Genomic DNA, 22,764 nt, shown 5'->3' on the forward strand with positions numbered 1-22,764 from the left:
AGTGTGTTTTTTGTGTTTTAATTAGTGTTTGTGCCAAGCAAAGCCTTTGGGGTCATGTTGGGTGATAGTTGCTTTGATCTTGCTGAAAAAGAGAAACTTTTGCACCCAGAAAAATAATGCTCGTTTTTAACAGATGCGCGATAAAATACTAATTCTTTTTGCAGAAGATTAATATACAAATTGCCCACGTTGTCCTAACTTTTCAGAATTTTTGGAGTTACAGAAGTATCGAAAGTTTTCAGATTGCTACAGACTGTTCTGTTTTTGACAGATTCTGTTTTCTTTGCGTCGTGTGCTTATTTGGATGAATCTATGGTTTGTATTGGAGGGTATAAGCTATAGCAAAGTTTAAATACAGTAGATATAATGAAAAATAAAATATGAATGGGTTTGCAACAATACTTATAGTAGTTATTTGCTTTCTTTTACTAACGGATCTCATGAAGGTTTTGTTGAGTTTTGTGTGATTGAAGTTTTCAAGTTTTGGGTGAGATCACGATGGATGAAGGAATAATGAGTAAGAAGAGCCTAAGCTTGGGGATGCCCATGGCATCCCAAGCTATTATCTAAACGAGAAGCAAGCAACTAAGCTATATTTTACTTGAGCTATATTTTTATTCGTCACATATCATGAGTTTTGCTTGGAGCATCTTGTATGACATGAGTATTTGCTTGGTTTGCTTTTTATTTTTTGTCATGAATCCATGCTGGACACACCTATTTGGGAGAGCCAAAATTATGCTATGACTTGTTAGAATTGCTCTGTATGCTTCACTTAAATCTTTTTGAGCTACAGAATTGCTCTAGTGCTTCACTTATATCTTTTTGAGCACGGTGTGCTTTAATAATGTTTAAGAAATTCTCTCTTGCTTCACTTAAATTATTTTGAGAGAAGAAATTTTTTATGCTCATGTTCTTCACTTAAATTTGTTTGAGCTATCAAAAGCAACATATGAAATTAGTCCCAAAGTGATAGATATTCAAGAGGGATATAATAAAAACTTTCATGAAGATCATTGGACAAAATAAACTTGATTGCTTGTAATAGTTTTGCGATATGATGATATAATATGTGAGTCATGTTGATGAGTAAGTATGCTTTAGTAAGAATATTGGTGTTAAGGTTTGTGATTCCCTATGCAAGCACGAAAGTCAATAGTTATGCAATGAAATTATATCCTACTTGTGGTGCATTATTCGGTGCTAGTTATGCTTAATGCTTGCTTATGAGATTTTTTGTTTCTTGGTTGGATGCTTCTCAATCTTTTGCTAGCCTTCATTTGCACTAAGTATGATCACTACTTGTGCATCCAAAATCCTTATACCCAGTTTTGCCACATGAGTCCACTATACCTACCTATATGCAGTATTCTTTTGCCGTGCTAAGCAAATTTGCATGTGCCATCTCTAATTTTCAAAATAAATTTCTCTTTTGTGTGCTCGTACCGCTCATGAAACGGTAGGGGGTGGCTGATATATTTCCATGCTAGATGTGTTATTCTCAAGATGAGTGTTTATGCACTTGCCATTGCACGAGAGTACGACGAAGGTATTAGGGATGCCCAGTCCCGAAATGAAAAATGAATTTACTTTATGTTGTCAAATAATAAATTCCTTGGAAAGTGTTGGTATGGAAGGCACCCGTGGATACGGCTAGCCATGGAAAGTGAAAGTATGGTGGAAAAAGGAATAAACTTTATTTTCTGTTTGGGAACCGCCTATGATATATCTTGCATGGAAAGTATTGGGAACTACTCGATCGTTTTCATTGACAGGAAAAGCGTGCCACCCAAAATGTTTTATCTCTATCTTTTTCGCTTTGAGCTCTGGCACCTCTACAAATCCCTACTTCCCTCCGCGAAGGGCCTTTCTATTTACTTTATGCAATTTTTATTTTGTGTCTCCATCTTCTCTTATGAAGCACCAACTAAGGGGCACTATGATCGTACTTGAGCATTGGGTGCAGCTAATATGCGAGTGTGTTTCATGAATGGATCAATGATTGAGCATAATGAGCTAGGGATAACTTGCTTTAGTGTTGATAATTTGAAAAACATGATTGCTTGTTGATATGCTTGAGTATTGAAATCTTCATGTCAAAATTAGACTATTGCTTTGAATCATATAGAAGTCCAAATGTCCATGCTACAAAGAAAATAATATGTGATGAACATGTTAGTCAACATTCCACGTCAAAAATTCTGTTTTTATCATTTACCTACTCGAGGACGAGCATGAATTATGCTTGGGGATGTTGATACGTCTCCAACGTATCTATAATTTTTGATTGTTCTATGCTGTTATATTATCATTCTTAGATGTTTTACAACCATTTTATAGCAACTTTGTATCAACTTTTGGGACTAACCTATTCACACAGTGCCCAGTGCCAGTTGTTGTTTTTTGCTTGTTTTTTACTTCACAGAAAATCAATACCAAACGGAGTCCAAACACAGCGAAACTTTTTCGAGAATTTTTGGCCAGAAGACACACGTTCGGCCAAAGAAGTACCAAAGGGGGGCACAACCCACCTGGTGCGCCTGGGGGCCCAGGCGCGCCCTGGTGGGTTGTGCCCACCTCGGTGGCCTCCCGCACCGCCTCTTTTCTCTGTAAATACCCCAATATTCCAGAAACCCTAGGGGAGTCAACGAAATCACTTCCAGCCGCCGCAAGTTCCAGAAACCACAGATCCAATCTAGACACCATCACGGAGGGGTTCATCATCCTCATTGGTGCCTCTCCGATGATGCGTGAGTAGTTCATTGTAGACCTACAGGTCCGTAGTTAGTAGCTAGATGGATTCCTCTCTCTCTTTTGATTCTCAATACAATGGTCTCTTGGACATCTATTTGATGTAACTCTTTTGGCCGTGTGTCTGTTGGATACGATGAACTTTGAGTTTATGATTAGATCTATGTTTTTATCCATGAAAGTTATTTGAGTCTTCTGATCTCTTATATGCATGATTACTTATAGCCTCGTATTTCTTCTTCGAATCTTTGATTTAGTTAGGCCGACTAGATCGATTTTTCTTGCCATGGGAAGAGGTGCTTTGTGATGGGTTCGATCTTACAGTGCTTGATCCCCGTGACAGAAGGGGAACCGACACGTATGTATCGTTGCTATTAAGGATAAAAAGATGGGGTCTATTTCTACATAAATAGATCTTGTCTACATCACGTCATCGTTCTTATTGCATTACTCCGTTTCTCCATGAACTTAATACACTAGATACATGCTGGATAGCGGTCGATGTGTGGAGTAATAGTAGTAGATGCAGGCAGGAGTCGGCCTACTAATCTTGGACGTGATGCCTATATAATGATCATTGCCTGGATATCGTCATGATTATTTGAAGTTCTATCAATTGCCCAACAGTAATTTGTTTACCCAACGTATGCTATTTTTCTCAAGAGAAGCCACTAGTGAAATCTACGGCCCCTGGGTCTCTTCTTTATTATATTTGCCTTCGAGATCTTGTTTTATTCGCTTTTATTTCCAGATCTATATTTCCAAAAACCCAAAAATACCTTGCTGCACTTTATTTTATTTTGCATTTATTCGTGATCTATTTATCCAATCTATCATATTTTTATCCCGTAAAACTCGACAATTTCTGGCACCATTATCCGAAAGGGATTGACAACCCCTTTAACACGTCATGTTGCAAGTATTTGTTCTTTGTGTGCAGGTACTGTTTACGTAGTGTTGCGTGATTCTCCTACTGGTTCGATAACCTTGGTCTCATCACTGAGGGAAATACCTACCGTCACTGTGCTGCATCATCCCATCCTCTTAATACCGACGTAGTTCAAGCCGCATCAGCCACCGGTTGGTGGCTTGTAGGGCTCGCCCTTGCCACGCATCGCAGCGTTGGCGGAGGGGAAACTCGGCGTAGAGTGGCGGGTCTGAATGCGTTGTTCCGTGGCAAGGAGACGCGCGTACAACTCTCGTGACTGGATGGGAGTGTCACAACCATTGATATTCTTCACCAAATTATCATAGTCGTCACCCTGTCCATTGAGCACATAAGAGGTGAGCTCCTCCAGACCAAAAGCCTTGCCTATAGAGGCAAGCGTGTCAGCCATACCCGTCACCTTGTTGAAGTAGTCTGTGGCGGTGAGGTCATTAAGCTTCACCTCCCGAAGTGCAGTGCGAATAGCATGGGCACGCGCCTGGGACTGCGAGGCAAAACCGGTATGAAGCACCGTCCACGCGTCCCAAGACGTTGTGGCGAAGATGACCAGTGACGAGACTCCCTCCATGAGAGTGGACTGAATAGCAGAGAGGATGGCCTGATCCTGGGCCACCCACGCATGATGCGCCGGATGATACGACGAGGGCCACGGCAGTGTACCATCAACATAGCCCTCCAAATAGCGACTACAAAGTAGCGGCAATATTTGAGCATGCCACGACAAGTAGTTATCTGTCGTCAGCTTCACCGGGATCAGATGCGCGAAATAAAATGGCACAGGCGGCAGACCAACATCCGAAGATGACGTTGGCACATAAACACCTGGATGCCCGGAAGAAGCCACCATCTCCGTCGACGAACCACCAGAGGGCACCGGGGCCGGCGGGTAGGCGTACGCCAATGGTGCAGGCGCCGGCAACGCAGCTGGAGTCAGCCACGGGTTGACCGCGGCGGCGGCAGGGTTCGGCGACGGTGCTGATGCGACATAGGCAACAACGCCAGTGGACGAGTTCAGCGGCTGCTGGGCCCCATAGGGAGTGGTACCCGAGGCCAACGGCAGTTGGACTCCATACGTAGCTTGACTCCACAACGAGTTCGGGGGCTGCTGCGTTGCATGGATACCCGTGGCCAGCGGCGGCTGGACTCCATACATAGCTGGACTACACAAGGAGTTCGGCGGCTGCTGCGTTGGATGGATACCCGTGGCCAGTGGCGGCTGTGCGCCGTAGAGCACGCCCGGGCCTTGTTGAGTTGGATAGGCGCCCGGGGCCATCCATGGGTGAGCGTCAATGTGATAGAGACACACAAACACCACTGAAAGCACTAGGAGCTGGCAGCACATCAAGTGCATAGAGATCATTATTGTGCAGTCGACCTCTAAGGAGTACGTCCCTCGTGTCCTGTTCCTTAACAAAGAAATGAAAAGGATGAAATTCAGTAAGAACATTATTATCAAGAGTAAGCTTAGGAACTTAGAGAATAATGCTCTACACCCTAATATAAGTGTGGCACTTTATATATATAAGGGTACAAATTATACACAGATACAATATACGTTACGTACAGGAGCTCTATACAATATATTGTTGGGGAACGCAGTAATTTTAAAAAAAATTCCTACAACACACAAGATCCATCTAGATGATGCATAGCAACGAGCGAGAGAGTGTGTCCATGTACCCTCGTAGACCGAAAAGCGGAAGCGTTAAGTAACGCGGTTGATGTAGTCGAACGTCTTCGCGATTCAACCGATCAAGTACCGAACGCACGACACCTCCGCGATCTGCACACGTACAACTCGGTGACGTCCCTCGAACTCTGGATCCAGCTGAGGCCGAGGGAGAGTTTCGTCAGCACGACGGCATGGTGACGGTGATGATGAAGTTACCGACGCAGGGCTTCGCCTAAGCACTACGACAAATATGACCGAGGTGGAAATCTGTGGAGGGGGGCACCGCACACGGCTAAGAAATCAACTTGTGTGTCCATTGGGTGCCCCCCTCCTCCGTATATAAAGGAGTGGAGGAGGGGCCGGCCGGCCTCATGGGGCGCGCCCCAAGGGGGGAATCCTACTCCTACTAGGAGTAGGTTCCCCCCCTTTCCTAGTCCAACTAGGAGGGGAAGGAAGGGGAAGATCGAGAGAAGGAAAGGGGGGCCGCCCCCTCCCCAATTCGGATTGGGCTTGGGGGGCGCGCGCCTCCACTTGGCCGCCTCCTCCTCTCTTCCACTAAAGCCCATGAAGGCCCATTAACCCCCTCGGGGGTTCCGGTAACCCCCCTTTTCGGTGTCCAAACATAACCTTCCAATATATCAATCTTCATGTCTCGACCATTTCGAGACTCCTCGTCATGTCCGTGATCACATCCGGGACATCGAACTACCTTCGGTACATCAAAACACATAAACTCATAATACAGATCGCCATCGAATGTTAAGCATGCGGACCCTACGGGTTCGAGAACTATGTAGACTTGTATGACGCCGCCAATTCGACCGTACACTAATCATACACGCAAATGTGTACGATCAAGATCAGGGACTCATGGGAAGATATCACAACACAACTTTAGACACAAAATAAAATAATGCAAGCTTCATATTACAAGCCAGGGGCCTCGAGGGCTTGAATACAAAAGCTCGATACACAAGTCAGCAGAAGCAACAATATCTGAGTACAGACATGAGATTAAACAAGGATGCCTTAAGAAGGCTAGCACAAAAGCAACAACGATCGAAGAGGCAAGACCTCCTGCCTGGGACCTCCTAACTACTCCTGGTCTTCGGCGGCCTCCATGTAGTAGTATCCGTCGGCGGTGGCATCTGGCTCCAGGGATCCACCATCTGGTTGCATCAACCGGAAAGAAGAAGGAAAGGGGTAGCAAAGCAACCGTGAGTACTCATCCAAAGTACTCGCAAGCATCAGATCTATACTAAGTATGCATTGGTATCAAATGGAAGGGCTGTATCTGTGGTCTGAACTGCAGAATGCCAGAATAGAGGGGAAGGCCTAGCCTATCGAAGACTAGCATCTTCAAGCAGCTCCAAGCATCTTGCAGCATGTAGAAGAGTAAAGAATAGCAATTTATATTTAACAAGCTTGTTGTAGCATTAACGCCCAGAGATCCTTCCTCGACTCCCTGCGAGAAAGCAATCCCGGAGCCACATATCCATCACATGTCTCAAGTGTCCATTCCTAGTTATATAAGATCAAGATACAAGTCTGAACGTCCATTCCCGTGGACACGGTATTGGAATATATATCTTCCCTGCAGGGGTGCACCACGTTACCCAACACGCTCGATCACTCTGGCCGGACACACCTTTCTGGGGTCAATGCCCGGCCTCGGAAGATCAACACGTCGCAGCCCTACCTAGGCTCAGCAGAGAGGTCCCCGCCGGTCTACATCCTAAGTGCCCCGGGGTCTTGGGCCCATCGCCCGTTGCACTCCGGGTCGTTGCGCGCAAGGTGAATAATGCGCCACCTCGGATGGCTGACGCGATCCGATCGTGCCGCCATGCTGAACTGGATGTCTGACAAAGCTTCGGCTGATACTGCAACGTCGAGGCCCATAACTATTCTCGCGTGGTGGTTAGTGCGTAAAGGCCAACTCAGAACAAATACCCAAACCTGTTGGTGCATTAGGGGCTCGCGAAGACGAGCAGAGACTCACGATAATGTGACCCCGTCGCCCTGTCTCATGGACTTACGGCAAGGGCCCAGACTACCTGGCCGTGCCACGTAGAAAACTCGCGGGTACTCTATGGGCCCGCCTGACTTTCACATCAACTCGCAGGTATCCCTCAGGGCCGACCCGACTTCAACAATGGTCTCAAGTAAAGTCAAGGTAACCGTGTGTCCAAACATCAAGGGGAAAACCCGAGAAATCACCCTCGGTGAATTCCACTCGATATCATCAAGGTGAACGTAAGAGGAACCACCCTCGAAGTTCACACTTGAGGGGTTGCACGACAGAGCCGTATCGGGAGTGGTCAAGGAGGAATCACCCTCGATGACCACGACCGAATAGCTACACTACAGAATTATCATCAGGAGTGCGTTATGAGGTACCACCCTCGGCACTCGATAGTAGCTCTACAGAGTCGAGCAACAAAAGGGGCGTGATGTGATGTGAGGCGTCGGGCTCTGGTCGTCGATCATGTTGATCGAGTCATCGATGATGAAGCAGGGGCAACAGGGACAAGGTGAGGGTCACTGATGGATCACTAACCAACCTATACTAAGCAGTTTAGGATAAGCAGGTAAGGTACAATGAGCAGGTTACAAAAGCAGGCTATGCATCAGAATAGGAGCAAACAATAACAGTAGCAAAATCTAATGCAACCATGAGAGAATGGAATGGGCGATATCGGGATGATCAAAGGGGGGGGGGGGCTTGCCTGGAAGCTCCGCTGAAAGGGAAGAAGGGTCGTCGTCGACGTAGTCGATCACAGGGGCAGCATCAGTCTCGGGGTCTACTGGAGAGAAGAGGGGGAAGAAACAGTAAATACAAAGCAAACAAGTGCATGACATGACCATAAGCAGCACTAGGCGTGTTCTAACGCGATGTTACATGATACCGACGAGGGGGGAAAACATCCGGGAAAGATTTCCCGAAGTTTAGCATTTTCAAACAGATGAAACAAAGGGGGATGGTTGCATGTTCGCTATGCTAGGGATGTGTGGCAGACGAACGGACTGTGTATCCGGATTTGTCTCGTTGTTCTGAGCAACTTTCATGTATAAAACTTTTTTATCCGAGTTACGGATTATTTTCTATAAATTTTTAAACTTTTAAAAGATTTTTTTAATTTTCTGGAATTATTTTAATTTGAAAATAAATTAATACGTAATTGCTAAGTGTACACGTCAGTGGCTTTAGTGGCGGGCAGGTGGGGTCCAGTTGACTGCCTAGTCAGCAGTCAACTAAGACCGTTGACTAGTCAAAGGGCCCAGGGGACCCTCATGTCATTGACTGGGTTATCCCAGTCAGCAGTTTGACTGGTCAATGGAACCAGTGGGACCCAGGTGTCATTCACACATATTTTAGCATTTTCTTTTTAAGTGGATATTTAGAAGAGGGGGTCCACCTGCCATAGGTTAGTAGCTAATCTATCTACTACTACTAAACAATCAAACTAATTCTTTCTTAAAGCCACACGGCAGATGTACACAGCTTAATTGTCACCGTACGATTAGACCCACTAAACTTAATCTAACAGCTAGCCTTAATCTAATCTATTCTTTGGTGTGCACTTAGTATTTTACGTTGGCTGAAAATGCTTCACCGCAGATGAATAGGAATCTCTGCCCCGCACTACGCAGTCCCTACAATCACGCAGAGGGCAGAAAAAAAAGGAAAGTGATCGCAAGCAGATCCCCTCGCTCGCTAACTGCAAGGCCGCGACCCATGCCGCTGCCTGATCCTCCTCCGCCACCGAAGCCGCCGCAGAAGCGACGAATGCGCCGGCAGCACCTCCCACCCCCTCTTATCATCTTCCCTATCCCTACCCAGAACGAGACCTCGCAAGCCGACGGATTAGAGGAGAGGAAAATTTGGTATGTTGTCGCAGACCCGATGCATTGCGCCTCCATTACAAATCCTAAATACTTTTGATCTAGAGCTGCTACCTACTGGACTTGCTCGGCGTCACGGACGACGAGGACGTCTACATCTCCCTCCTCAGGGACTCCGCTGACACTGTCGAGGTCGCCGCCGTGCACACCCACATCGTCGCCACAGGTGTTGCGCCTGGTCTCCCCCCACCGCTAGCCTACCCGCCGCTGCTCGCCTACGCGAGGTGTTCGACGGAAAATTCCCCTCAAGGACGGCATCACGTGGGCGACCATGGTGTCTGCATCCCGCCAGTTCGCGCCCTCGATATGCCTGGGTATGTTGGATTTGAGGCACTTGGCTTGAATCTTCCCGAGAGCAGCACACGTACGTACAACTGCAAGCTAAGCAAGCTGCTGATTGATTTTACCGCGTAGATGTTGGTCTGAACCTTCTGGCCGGCTACATAAGCAAGCACTCAGGCAGCTGGATGGATTCCCGGCGCACAGCTTGCCGTGAACCTTGTACGTCTTGGCTTGTCCTACCTTGCTTGGCTGGATTGATTCACTATTCTTTTTCAATTTGGATTTAAAGGCTAATGGAGTGTTTGCATCTGCTGCTGTCGATTTTGCAGAAATTGCTGCTCCAACAGGCAGCAAACCAATCATTTGATATTTGAGGGACAGCAGCCAGTAGGCGCTTTGAGGAAGCATTGGTGCTGACAAATAAAAGAATGCTTTAGGTATACCTATTTACACTTTTCAATTGGTTTGATGCCATCCGTATGTGATTCACTAACCAAGAATGGAAATATTCCTTGCTATTAGAAATTTCTATGGTGGTGCTTCTTTAGGTTCTGCCTGAAGAATGTTCCAGTGCCAATAATCGGTTATACTTTGTAATGGTGATTCCTAATTTGGTCTAATTTCTAACTGTTAGCTACAGTTTACTTCAGTGGTAATGCAGGTATGCGAAGGAAGAATTACTGGCTATGGATGATTACTATGAGCGTATGAAATTATGAGTTCTGTAGGTTTCTTGAGCAAGATGGGTTGTTCTAGCTTGTGATGGTTAGATTTTTTACGCAATAGCAGTACTAGATTAGTTGTTCTAGCTTCTTTAGGTTGTAACCAATTGAAGGTAATTTGAAGATCGATCCCACAGCTGAGTATATTCCGTTTTTTATTAACCCGCAACAGAGTGTGTATAGGAAAGTATACTTTTGTGAATTGTTAGTGCTCGCTTTTCTTACTGTACTTAGGCTGTTCATGTTCAAATTCTTCAGCGTTTTGTACACATGAAAGGTACTTCTGTAAATCAGTTTTTCAAATTGGCATCGATAAGATGCATATAGATGCATGTATCCTTCTAAAAAATTAACACCAATGTTTCATTTGTTTTGTGAGATCATTCCTTTTTCTTTTGGACAACTTTTGGAGATTTTTAAGATAGCTTTTTCTGTGGGCAAGCTGGACCTGATACTGAAAGGACCTTAAGTTCTAACCAAAGATGACAATGTGGATGGTCACATTTCAAAGTGTTTTTTTTTCTCAGACACGTGTAAGTTTTGTCTCACAGTGTAGTAAAAAGAATGGTTAAAAGGTGAGAATCAGTATAAAGTGGGGAGGGAGGATCATGCTTTCAAAGTTGGTCAGGTTTCACAATAATACTTGTGCATGTGTTTGTGTGTCATCATCTTTATAATGCGTGTGATGGATGTTGTAGGTTCATTGGTGACAACGAAGAGCATGAAAAATGGCATCGTCTTGCTTCGTTTATTCGCCTAAGCTAAAGTGCTTAATCTTGAGAAGATGAGAGATAATTGATAGAGTACTCCTGACAAGTGCATTTGTCAAATTCTAGCCAACAGATTGAAAGCATGTCTGCCTATTTGTGAGTTTCAGTTCCATTCAATCTTCCTTTTCTTTTTGGATCCAAAGTAGAGGAGATCATGTGACTGGTTGTTGATTTGCCTAAACACTATTTCCTCTACAAGAGTGTAAATGTTGTCGATGCTTGTTTCCAACATGCAAGGACATGAGCACACACATTTTGTGTATCTATCTAAATCTCATATGCTATGAAGGTTTTCAAGTGCAGAGACGAAGCACCTTTCTGATTTAAAGAAATGGTTGCTGATTTTAGTTAAACTAGATGAATCCCCACACATTGTTGTGGGAATGTTTTTTGGACATTTTGTGTAAACTATCCAAATCATCACTTCGTTTTGTGTAACTGGTGAAATCATGCACTTGAAATAATTAACTTGTTATTCCAGGAATATTTTGCAAAATATTGTACTTACCATCTTAGATGCAATCCTTGCACATTATATAGATCACATTTTCATTCATTCATTTGCACGAATAGCACATATTGCATATTTTAGAACTACAGATGTTTAATAATATAATGTGTGTTAGTGTTGATGTGCGTTGCACGTGCAAGCTTACTAGTCTAACTAGTAATTAACCCTAAACTAATTGAACATGGGGCCGTGATACGTCTCCGTCGTATCTACTTTTCCAAACACTTTTGCCCTTGTTTTGGACTCTAACTTGCATGATTTGAATGGAACTAACCCGGACTGACGCTGTTTTCAGCAGAATTGCCATGGTGTTATCTTTGTGCAGAAACAAAAGTTTTCGGAATGACCTGAAACTTCACGGAGATTATTTTTGGTAATAATAAAAAATATTGGCAAAAGAATCAAGGCCAGGGAGGCGCGCCTGCCCCCCCCCCCCCGGCGCGCCCCCTGCCTCTTTGGCCCCCTGGAGCTCCACCGACCTCAACTCCAACTCTATATATTCGTGTTCGGGGAGAAAAAAATCAGAGAGAAAGATTCATCACGTTTTACGATATGGAGCCGCCGCCAAGCCCTGAACTCTCTCGGGAGGGCTGATCTGGAGTCCGTTCGGGGCACTGAAGAGGGGAATCCGTCGCCATCGTCATCATCAACCATCCTCCATACCAATTTCATGATGGCTCCCGCCGTGCGTGAGTAATTCCATCGTAGGCTTGCTGGACGGTGATGGGTTGGATGAGATTTATCATGTAATCGAGTTAGTTTTGTTAGGGTTTGATCCTGAGTATCCACTATGTTCTGAGATTGATGTTGCTATGACTTTGCTATGCTTAATGCTTGTCACTAGGACCCGAGTGCCATGATTTCAGATCTGAACCTATTATGTTTTCATGAATATATGTGAGTTCTTGATCCTATCTTGCAAGTCTATAGTCACCTACTATGTGTTATGATCCGGCAACCTCGAAGTGACAATAATCGGGACCACTCCCGGTGATGACCGTAGTTTGAGGAGTTCATGTATTCACTATGTGTTAATGCTTTGGTCCGGTACTCTATTAAAAGGAGGCCTTAATGTCCCTTAGTTTCCGTTAGGACCCCGCTGCCACAGGAGGGTAGGACAAAAGATGTCATGCAAGTTCTTTTTCATAAGCACGTATGACTATATTCGGAATACATGCCTACATTACATTGATGAATTGGAGCTAGTTCTGTGTCACCCTATGTTATGATTGTTACATGATGATCCGCATCCGGTTTCTCCATTACCGATCCAATGCCTACGAGTTTTTCACATATTGTTTTCCGCTTATTTACTTTTCGGTTGCTACTGTTACAATCACTACAAAACACCAAAAATATTACTTTTGCTACTGTTACCGTTACTATCATACTACTTTGCTACTAAATACTTTGCTCCAGATACTAAGTTATCCAGGTGTGGTTGAATTGACAACTCAACTGCTAATACTTGAGAATATTCTTTGGCTCCCCTTGTGTCGAATCAATAAATTTGGGTTGAATACTCTACCCTCGAAAACTGTTGCGATCCCCTATACTTGTGGGTTATCAAGACTATTTTCTGGCGCCGTTGCCGGGGAGCATAGCTCTATTCTTTGAGTCACTTGGGATTTATATCTGCTGGTCACTATGAAGAACTTGAAAGACGAGAAAACAAAAATTTATCCCTCAACTACGAGGGGAGGTAAGGAACTGCCATCTAGCTCTGCACTTGATTCACCTTCTGTTTTGAGTAAGCTTGTGACACCTAAACCTGCTTCCGCTATGAATTCTGATATGTCGCATGTTATTGATGATGCCACTTCTGCTATGCATGATACTTATGATGGAACTACTTCTATGCTTGATACTACTCACTACTAGGAAAAGGGCTATAGATAATATGGACACTAATGGCGCACCACACATGTGGTGCGCTACTACTATATACTAATGGCGCACCATGTGTTGGTACGCCATTAGTGTCCAAATACTAATGGCGCACCACATCCACGGTGCGCCACTACTAACAATTTTTTTTATTTTTTTTAAACTAGTAATGGCGCACCAGGGGATAGTGCGCCATTACTAGTTTAACTAGTAATGGCGCACCACACCCTCGGTGCGCCTAGTTGTTGGGAAAATTTATAAATATGAATTTCGACTTTATTTGCAAAATCTCTCTGGAATTTGTAAAATGGGCATAACTTTTGCATACGAACTCGGATTAAAAAGTTTTTTATATGAAAAATCATCTACTCGAAAAGATACATCCGAATTCAACCGGGGGAACCCCGTTGAACATTTTTAGAATCCACAAAAACCTAACAGAAAAAAGATACGTGACTTTTAAGATCTTGAGGGGGAAAATGGAAAAAATTTCAAACTTCAAACCATTTGCTAGGTGCGCCACTAGTAACAGAAAAAATAAGTTCCAATTTTTTTTTGAAAAAATGTTCAAAATATGGTACGTAATATGAACGGAAGTTTGAAATATTTTTTCAAAATTTCATCACACTCATGAACATGAACAAAGTCCTAGACATCATCAAGGTTTAATAGGATTGATATGCTAGATATATCAACAAGTGCTTGTTAAGTGAGATGGTGCTGGGGTTGGATAGAACTCTGAAGTTAAGCGTGCTTGGGCTGGAGTAGTGTGAGGATGGGTGACCTTTTGGAAAGTTTGACCACGGAGTCCGATTTGACTTGAGATTAAGCATATTGACCCGAGATTAAGAAAAAAACAAAAAAAAATTTGAATTTTTTTTTGAAAAAATATTTCTGATTTTTTTTGAAAAAAATGTTAGTAATGGCGCACTTCTATGTGGTGCGCCATTACTAAGTCAGATAGTAATGGCGCACCGTGTGATGTACTAATGGCGCACTACCTGGTGCGCCAGATACTAATGGCGCACCTCGCCATTAGTAAAAAATTCTAATGGCGTGATGCCAATGGCGCACCTGTAGTGCGCCATTAGTAGGCAAAACATGTGCGCCACTAGCAGACCTTTTCCTATAGTGACTGTGCCACTTGGTGAATTTATTGATGAACAACTTGCTAGGGCTAGGGAGAATGAAATTATTGAGACTGATAATATTGATGAAAGTGATGATGAAGATTCTCCCCCTAGATATGAATTGCCTGTTATGCCTGAGGGTTACGTTATGGATGAAGAAACTGGTAGAGACTTTCTTGCTTGCAATGATAGGATTGATCTTAAGAAATTATTAGCTAAGCTGAAAGAAAAAACTCTGAATGCTAGAATGAAATATGATCCTGCTTATGCTACTTCACCTATCTTTGTTACTGATAAGGATTATGAATTCTCTATTGATCCTGATATAATTACTTTGGTTGAATCTGATCCTTTCTATGGCTATATGAATCTAAAACTGTTGTGGCACATCTTACTAAATTAAATGATATAGCCACCCTGTTCACGAATGATGAGAAAACTCGCTACTATTATATCCTTAAGATATTTCCGTTCTCATTAAAGGGTGATGCTAAGATATGGTTTAATTCTCTTGATCCTGGTTGTGTGCGTAGTCCCCAGGATATGATTTATTACTTCTCTGCTAAATATTTCCCTGCTCATAAGAAACAAGCTGCTTTAAGGGAAATATATATTTTTGTGCAAATTGAAGAAGAGAGTCTCCCACAAGCTTGGGGGAGGCTTCTCCAATTACTTAATGTTTTGCCTGATCATCCTCTCAAGAAAAATGAAATACTTGATATCTTTTATAATGGACTAACCGATGCTTCCAGAGACCACCTGGATAGCTGTGCTGGTTGTGTTTTCAGGGAAAGAACTGTTGATCAAGCTGAAATTCTATTGAATAATATGCTGGCTAATGAAAACAATTGGACACTTCCTGAACCAACTCCTAAGCCAACTCCGAAGAAAAGGGGTGTTCTATTTCTCAGTCCTGAAGATATGCAAGAGGCAAAGAAATCTATGAAAGAAAAGGGTATTAAAGCTGAAGATGTTAAGAATTTACCTCCTATTGAAGAAATACATGGTCTTAATTTACCGCCTGTTGAAGAAATATATGGTCTTAATTCATCACCTATTGAAGAAACACATGGTCTTGATAACCCGACACAGGTAGTAAAGGTAAATTCTCTCTATAGATATGATAAAGCTAAAATCCCGCCTACTAAGTTTGCTAGCCAATGTTTGGATGAGTTTGATAATTTTATGGTTAAGCAGTAAGACTTCAATTCTTATTTTGGTAGGGAATTAAAACGCAATGCTTCTATGATTGAACACTTGAGTGATTATATGTCTAGAGTTAAAGGTGAACTTAAACTCATTAGTAAACATGCTTCTATGGTTACCACTCAAGTAGAACAAGTACTTAAAGCTCAGAATGATTTGCTCAATGAATTGAATAGTAAGAATAATGACTTTGCTGTTAGAGTTGCAACTAGAGGAGGTAAAGTGACTCAGGAAGCTTTGTATCCTGAAGGTCACCCTAAGAGAATTGAGTAGGATTCTCAAAGAACTAATGTTGATGCACCTAGTCCGTCTAAAAAGAAGAAAAAGAAAAATGATAGGACTTTGCATGCTTCTAGTGAACCTGTTGTAGACACACCTGAGAATCCCAATGATATTTCTATCTCTGATGCTGAAACACAATCTGGTGATGAACATGAACCTAGTGATAATGTTAATGATAATGTTCATGTTGATGCTCAACCAAGCAATGATAATGATGTAGAGATTGAACCTGCTGTTGATCTTGATAACCCACAATCAAAGAATCAACTTTATGATAAGAGAGACTTTGTTGCTAGGAAGCACGGTAAAGAAAGAGAACCATGGGTCCAAAAACCCATGCCTTTTCCTCCCAAACCATCCAAGAAAAAGGATGATGAGGATTTTGAGCGCTTTGCTGAAATGATTAGACCTATCTTTTTTGCGTATGCGTTTAACTGATATGCTCAAAATAAATCCCTATGCTAAGTATATGAAAGAAATTGTTACTAATAAGAGAAAGATACCGGAAGCTAAAATTTCCACCATGCTTGCTAATTATACTTTTAAGGGTGGAATACCAAAGAAACTTGGAGATCCAGGAGTACCTACTATACCATGCTCCATTAAAAGAAACTATGTTAGAACTACTTTATGTGATCCTGGAGCCGGTGTTAGTGTTATGCCTCTCTCTTTATATCGTAGACTTGATTTGAATAAGTTGACACCTACTGAAATATCTTTGCAAATGGCTGATAAATCAACTGCTATACCTGTCGGTATTTGTGAGTATGTACCTATTGTGGTTGCAAACGTTACTATTTTAACGGACTTTGTTATTCTTGATATTCCCGAGGACGATAGTATGTATATTATTCTTGGAAGACCCTTTTTGAATACTGCAGGGGCTGTTATTGATTGCAACAAAGGCAATGTCACTTTTCATGTTAATGGTAATGAGCATATGGTACACTTTCCGAGGAAACAACCTCAAGTCCACAGTATCAATTCTATTGGAAGAATTCCATCGATTATTTTTGGAGGTTTTGAATTTCCTCTTCCTACTGTCAAGAAGATATATGATATTCTTATTGGTGGGGACATGCATATTGTTGGAAATATGCCCTAGAGGCAATAATAAAATGGTTATTATTATATTTCCTTGTTCATGATAATTGTCTATTGTTCATGCTATAATTGTGTTATCCGGAAATCGTAATACATGTGTGAATACATAGACCACAACATGTCCCTAGTGAGCCTCTAGTTGACTAGCTCGTTGATCAACAGATAGTCATGGTTTCCTGACTATGGACATTGGATGTCATTGATAACGGGATCACATCATTAGGAGAATGATGTGATGGACAAGACCCAATCCTAAGCATAGCGCAAAGATCGTGTAGTTCATTTGCTAGAGCTTTTCCAATGTCAAGTATCTTTTCCGTAGACCATGAGATCGTGTAACTCCCGGATGCCGTAGGAGTGCTTTGGGTGTACCAAACGTCACAACGTAACTGGGTGACTATAAAGGTACACTACAGGTATATCTGAAAGTGTCTGTTGGGTTGACACGGATCGAGACTGGGATTTGTCACTCCGTATGACGGAGAGGTATCTCTGGGCCCACTCGGTAATGCATCATCATAATGAGCTCAATGTGACTAAGGAGTTAGCCACGGGATCATGCATTACGGTACGAGTAAAGAGACTTGCCGGTAACGAGATTGAACAAGGTATTGGGATACCGACGATCGAATCTCGGGCAAGTAACATACCGATTGACAAAGGGAATTGTATACGGGATTGATTGAATCCTCGACATCGTGGTTCATCCGATGAGATCATCGTGGAACATGTGGGAGCCAACATGGGTATCCAGATCCCGCTGTTGGTTATTGACCGGAGAGTCGTCTCGGTCATGTCTGCATGTCTCCCGAACCCATAGGGTCTACACACTTAAGGTTCGGTGACGCTAGGGTTGTAGAGATAATAGTATGCGGAAATCCTAAAGTTGTTCGGAGTCCCGGATGAGATCCCGGACGTCACGAGGAGTTCCGGAATGGTCCGGAGGTGAAGAATTGTATATAGGAAGTCAAGTTTCGGCCACCGGGAAAGTTTCGGGGGTCAGCGGTATTGTACCGGGACCACCGGAAGGGTCCCGGGGGTCCACCGGGTGGGGCCACCTACCCCGGAGGGCCCCATGGGCTGAAGTGGGAGGGGAACCAGCCCCTGGTGGGCTGGTGCACCCCCCCTTGGGCCTCCCCTGCGCCTAGGGTTGGAAACCCTAGGGGTGGGGGCGCCCCCCACTTGGCTTGGGGGGAAGCCACCCCTTGGCCGCCGCCCCCCTGGAGATTGGATCTCCCAGGGGCCGGCGCCCCCCAGGGCCCCTATATATAGTGGAGGGGAGGAAGGGCAGCCGCACCACAGCCCCTGGCGCCTCCCTCTCCCTCCCGTGACACCTCTCCCTCCCGCTTGCGCTTGGCGAAGCCCTGCCGGGATACCGCTACTTCCACCACCACGCCGTCGTGCTGCTGGATCTCCATCAACCTCTCCTTCCCCCTTGCTGGATCAAGAAGGAGGAGACGTCTTCCCCAACCGCACGTGTGTTGAACGCGGAGGTGCCGTCCGTTCGGCGCTCGGTCATCGGTGATTTGGATCACGACGAGTACGACTCCATCAACCCCGTTCACTTGAACGCTTCCGCTCGCGATCTACAAGGGTATGTAGATGCACTCCTCTCTCTCGTTGCTAGATGACTCCATAGATTGATCTTGGTGATGCGTAGAAAATTTTAAATTTCTGCTACGATCCCCAACAGTGGCATCATGAGCTAGGTCTATGCGTAGTTTGTATGCACGAGTAGAACACAAAGCAGTTGTGGGCGTAGATGTTGTCAATTTTCTTGCCACTACTAGTCTTATCTTGTTTCGGCGGCATCGTGGGATGAAGCGGCCCAGACCGACCTTACACGTACGCTTACGTGAGACAGGTTCCACCGACTGACATGCACTAGTTGCATAAGGTGGCTAGCGGGTGTCTGTCTCTCCCACTTTAGTCGGAACGGATTCGATGAAAAGGGTCCTTATGAAGGGTAAATAGAAATTGGCATATCACGTTGTGGTTTTGGCATAGGTAAGAAACGTTCTTGCTAAGAAACCTATAGCAGCCACGTAAAAACTTGCAACAACAATTAGAGGACGTCTAAGTTGTTTTTGCAGCATATGCCTTGTGATGTGATATGGCCAAAAGGATGTGATGAATGAAATATATGTGATGTATGAGATTGATCATGTTCTTGTAATAGGAATCACGACTTGCATGTCGATGAGTATGACAACCGGCAGGAGCCATAGGAGTTGTCTTTATTTTTTTGTATGACTTGTGTGTCATTGAATAACGCCATATAAATTACTTTACTTTATTGCTAAACACGTTAGCCATAGAAGTAGAAGTAATCGTTGGCGTGACAACTTCATGAAGACACAATGATGGAGATCATGATGATGGAGATCATGGTGTCATGCCGGTGACAAAGATGATCATGGCGCCCCGAAGATGGAGATCAAAAGGAGCAAAATGATATTGGCCATATCATGTCACTATTTGATTGCATGTGATGTTTATCATGTTTTACATCTTATTTGCTTAGAACGACGGTAGCTTAAATAAGATGATCCCTCGCAATAATTTCAAGAAAGTGTTCCCCCTAACTGTGCACTGTTGCGAAGGTTCGTTGTTTCGAAGCACCACGTGATGATCGGGTGTGATAGATTCTAACGTTCGCATACAGCGGGTGTTGACGAGCCTAGCATGTACAGACATGGCCTCAGAACACACGCAATACACTTAGGTTGACTTGACGAGCCTAGCATGTAAAGACATGGCCTCGGAACACGGAAGACCGAAAGGTCGAGCATGAGTCGTATAGAAGATACGATCAACATGAAGATGTTCACCGATGCTGACTAGTCCGTCTCACGTGATGATCGGACACGGCCTAGTTGACTCGGATCATGTTTCACTTAGATGACTAGAGGGATGTCTATCTGAGTGGGAGTTCATTGAATAATTTGATTAGATGAACTTAATTATCATGAACTTAGTCTAAAATCTTTACAATATGTCTTGTAGATCAAAGGGCCCACGTAGCCCTCAACTTCAACGCGTTCCTAGAGAAAACCAAGCTGAAAGATGATGGCAACAACTATACGGACTGGGTCCGGAACCCGAGGATCATCCTCATAGCTGCCAAGAAAGATTATGTCCTAGAAGCACCGCTAGGTGACGCACCCGTCCCAGAGAACCAAGACGTTATGAACGCTTGGCAATCACGTGCTGATGATTACTCCCTCGTTCAGTGCGGCATGCTTTACAGCTTAGAACCGGGGCTCCAAAAGCGTTTTGAGAAACATGGAGCATATGAAATGTTCGAAGATCTGAAAATGGTTTTCCAAGCTCATGCCCGGGTCGAGAGATATGAAGTCTCCGACAAGTTCTTCAGTTGTAAAATGGAGGAAAATAGTTCTGTCAGTGAGCACATACTCAAAATGTCTGGGTTACACAACCGCTTGTCTCAGCTGGGAGTTAATCTCCTGGATGACGCGGTCATTGACAGAATCCTTCAGTCGCTTCCACCGAGCTACAAGAGCTTTGTGATGAACTTCAATATGCAGGAGATGGAAAAGACCATTCCTGAAGTATATTCAATGCTGAAATCAGCGGAGGTGGAGATCAAAAAGGAACATCAAGTGTTGATGGTGAATAAAACCACCAAGTTCAAGAAAGGCAAGGGTAAGAAAAGCTTCAAGAAAGACGGCAAGGGAGTTGCCGCGCCCGGTAAGCCAGTTGCCGGGAAGAAGCCAAGGAATGGACCCAAGCCTGAGACTGAGTGCTTTTATTGCAAGGGAAGTGGTCACTGGAAGCGGAACTGCCCCAAATACTTAGCGGACAAGAAGGCCGGCAACACTAAAGGTATATGTTATATACATGTAATTGATGTGTACCTTACCAGTACTCGTAGTAGCTCCTGGGTATTTGATACCGGTGCGGTTGCTCATATTTGTAACTCAAAACAGGAGCTGCGGAATACGCGGAGACTGGCGAAGGACGAGGTGATGATGCGCGTCGGGAATGGTTCCAAGGTCGATGTGATCGCCGTCGGCACGCTACCTCTACATTTACCTACAGGATTAGTTTTAAACCTCAATAATTGTTATTTAGTGCCAGCTTTGAGCATGAACATGGTATCAGGATCTCGTTTAATGCGAGATGGCTACTCATTTAAATCCGAGAATAATGGTTGTTCTATTTATATGAGAGATATGTTTTATGGTCATGCCCCGCTGGTCAATGGTTTATTCTTAATGAATCTCGAACGTGATGTTACACATATTCATAGTGTGAATACCAAAAGATGTAAAGTTGATAACGATAGTCCCACATACTTGTGGCATTGCTGCCTTGGTCACATTGGTGTCAAGCGCATGAAGAAGCTCCATGCTGATGGACTTTTAGAGTCTCTCGATTATGAATCATTTGACACATGCGAACCATGCCTCATGGGTAAGATGACCAAGACTGCGTTCTCCGGAACAATGGAACGAGCAACCAACTTATTGGAAATCATACATACTGATGTGTGCGGTCCAATGAGTGTTGAGGCTCGCGGTGGCTATCGTTATGTTCTCACTCTCACTGATGACTTGAGTAGATATGGGTATGTCTACCTAATGAAACACAAGTCTGAGACCTATGAAAAGTTCAAGGAATTTCAGAGTGAGGTTGAGAATCAACGTGACAGAAAAATAAAGTTCTTACGATCAGATCATGGAGTGGAATATTTGAGTCACGAATTTGGCACACACTTAAGGAAATGTGGAATAGTTTCACAACTCACGCCGCCTGGAACACCTCAGCGAAATGGTGTGTCCGAACGTCGTAATCGCACTCTATTGGATATGGTGTGATCTATGATGTCTCTTACCGATCTACCGCTCTCATTTTGGGGCTATGCTTTAGAGACTGCCACATTCACTTTAAATAGGGCTCCGTCAAAATCTGTTGAGACGACACCGTATGAATTATGGTTTGGGAAGAAACCTAAGCCGTCGTTTCTAAAAGTTTGGGGATGCGATGCTTATGTCAAGAAACTTCAACCTGAAAAGCTCGAACCCAAATCGAAAAAATGCGTCTTCATAGGATACCCTAAGGAAACTATTGGGTATACCTTCTACCTCAGATCCGAAGGCAAGATCTTCGTTGCCAAGAACGGGTCCTTTCTGGAGAAAGAGTTTCTCTCGAAAGAAATAAGTGGGAGGAAAGTGGAACTTGATGAGGTGATAGTCACCCCTTCCGAACCGGAAAGTAGCGCAGCGCGGGAAGATGTTCCTGTGGTGCCTACACCGACTGGGGAGGAAGTTAATGATGATGATCATGAAGCTTCGGATCAAGTTACTGCTGAACTTCGTAGGTCCACAAGGACACGTTCCGCACCAGAGTGGTACGGCAACCCTGTCCTGGAAATCATGTTGTTAGACAACGGTGAACCTTCGAACTATGAAGAAGCAATGGCGGGCCCAGATTCCGACAAATGGCTAGAAGCCATGAAATCCGAGATAGGATCCATGTATGAAAACGAAGTATGGACTTTGACTGACTTGCCCGATGATCGGCGAGCCATATAAAATATACGGATCTTTAAGAAGAAGAGAGACACGGATGGTA

The 22,764-nt window shown here is 43.9% G+C and overlaps 1 long non-coding RNA gene across 1 annotated transcript; it reads left to right on the top strand.

Moving 5' to 3' along the window:
- The first annotated feature begins 9,020 nt into the window (after window positions 1–9,020).
- Window positions 9,021–10,629, top strand: LOC109743142 (uncharacterized). Its single transcript, XR_002227999.4, has 4 exons — window positions 9,021–9,254; window positions 9,318–9,586; window positions 9,687–9,773; window positions 9,884–10,629. It is a non-coding gene; the product is annotated as an uncharacterized lncRNA (long non-coding RNA).
- The last annotated feature ends 12,135 nt before the right edge of the window (window positions 10,630–22,764 follow it).

Source organism: Aegilops tauschii, chromosome 6, assembly GCF_002575655.3.
Source record: "Aegilops tauschii subsp. strangulata cultivar AL8/78 chromosome 6, Aet v6.0, whole genome shotgun sequence".
In the NCBI taxonomy this organism is placed as follows: Eukaryota; Viridiplantae; Streptophyta; class Magnoliopsida; order Poales; family Poaceae; genus Aegilops; species Aegilops tauschii.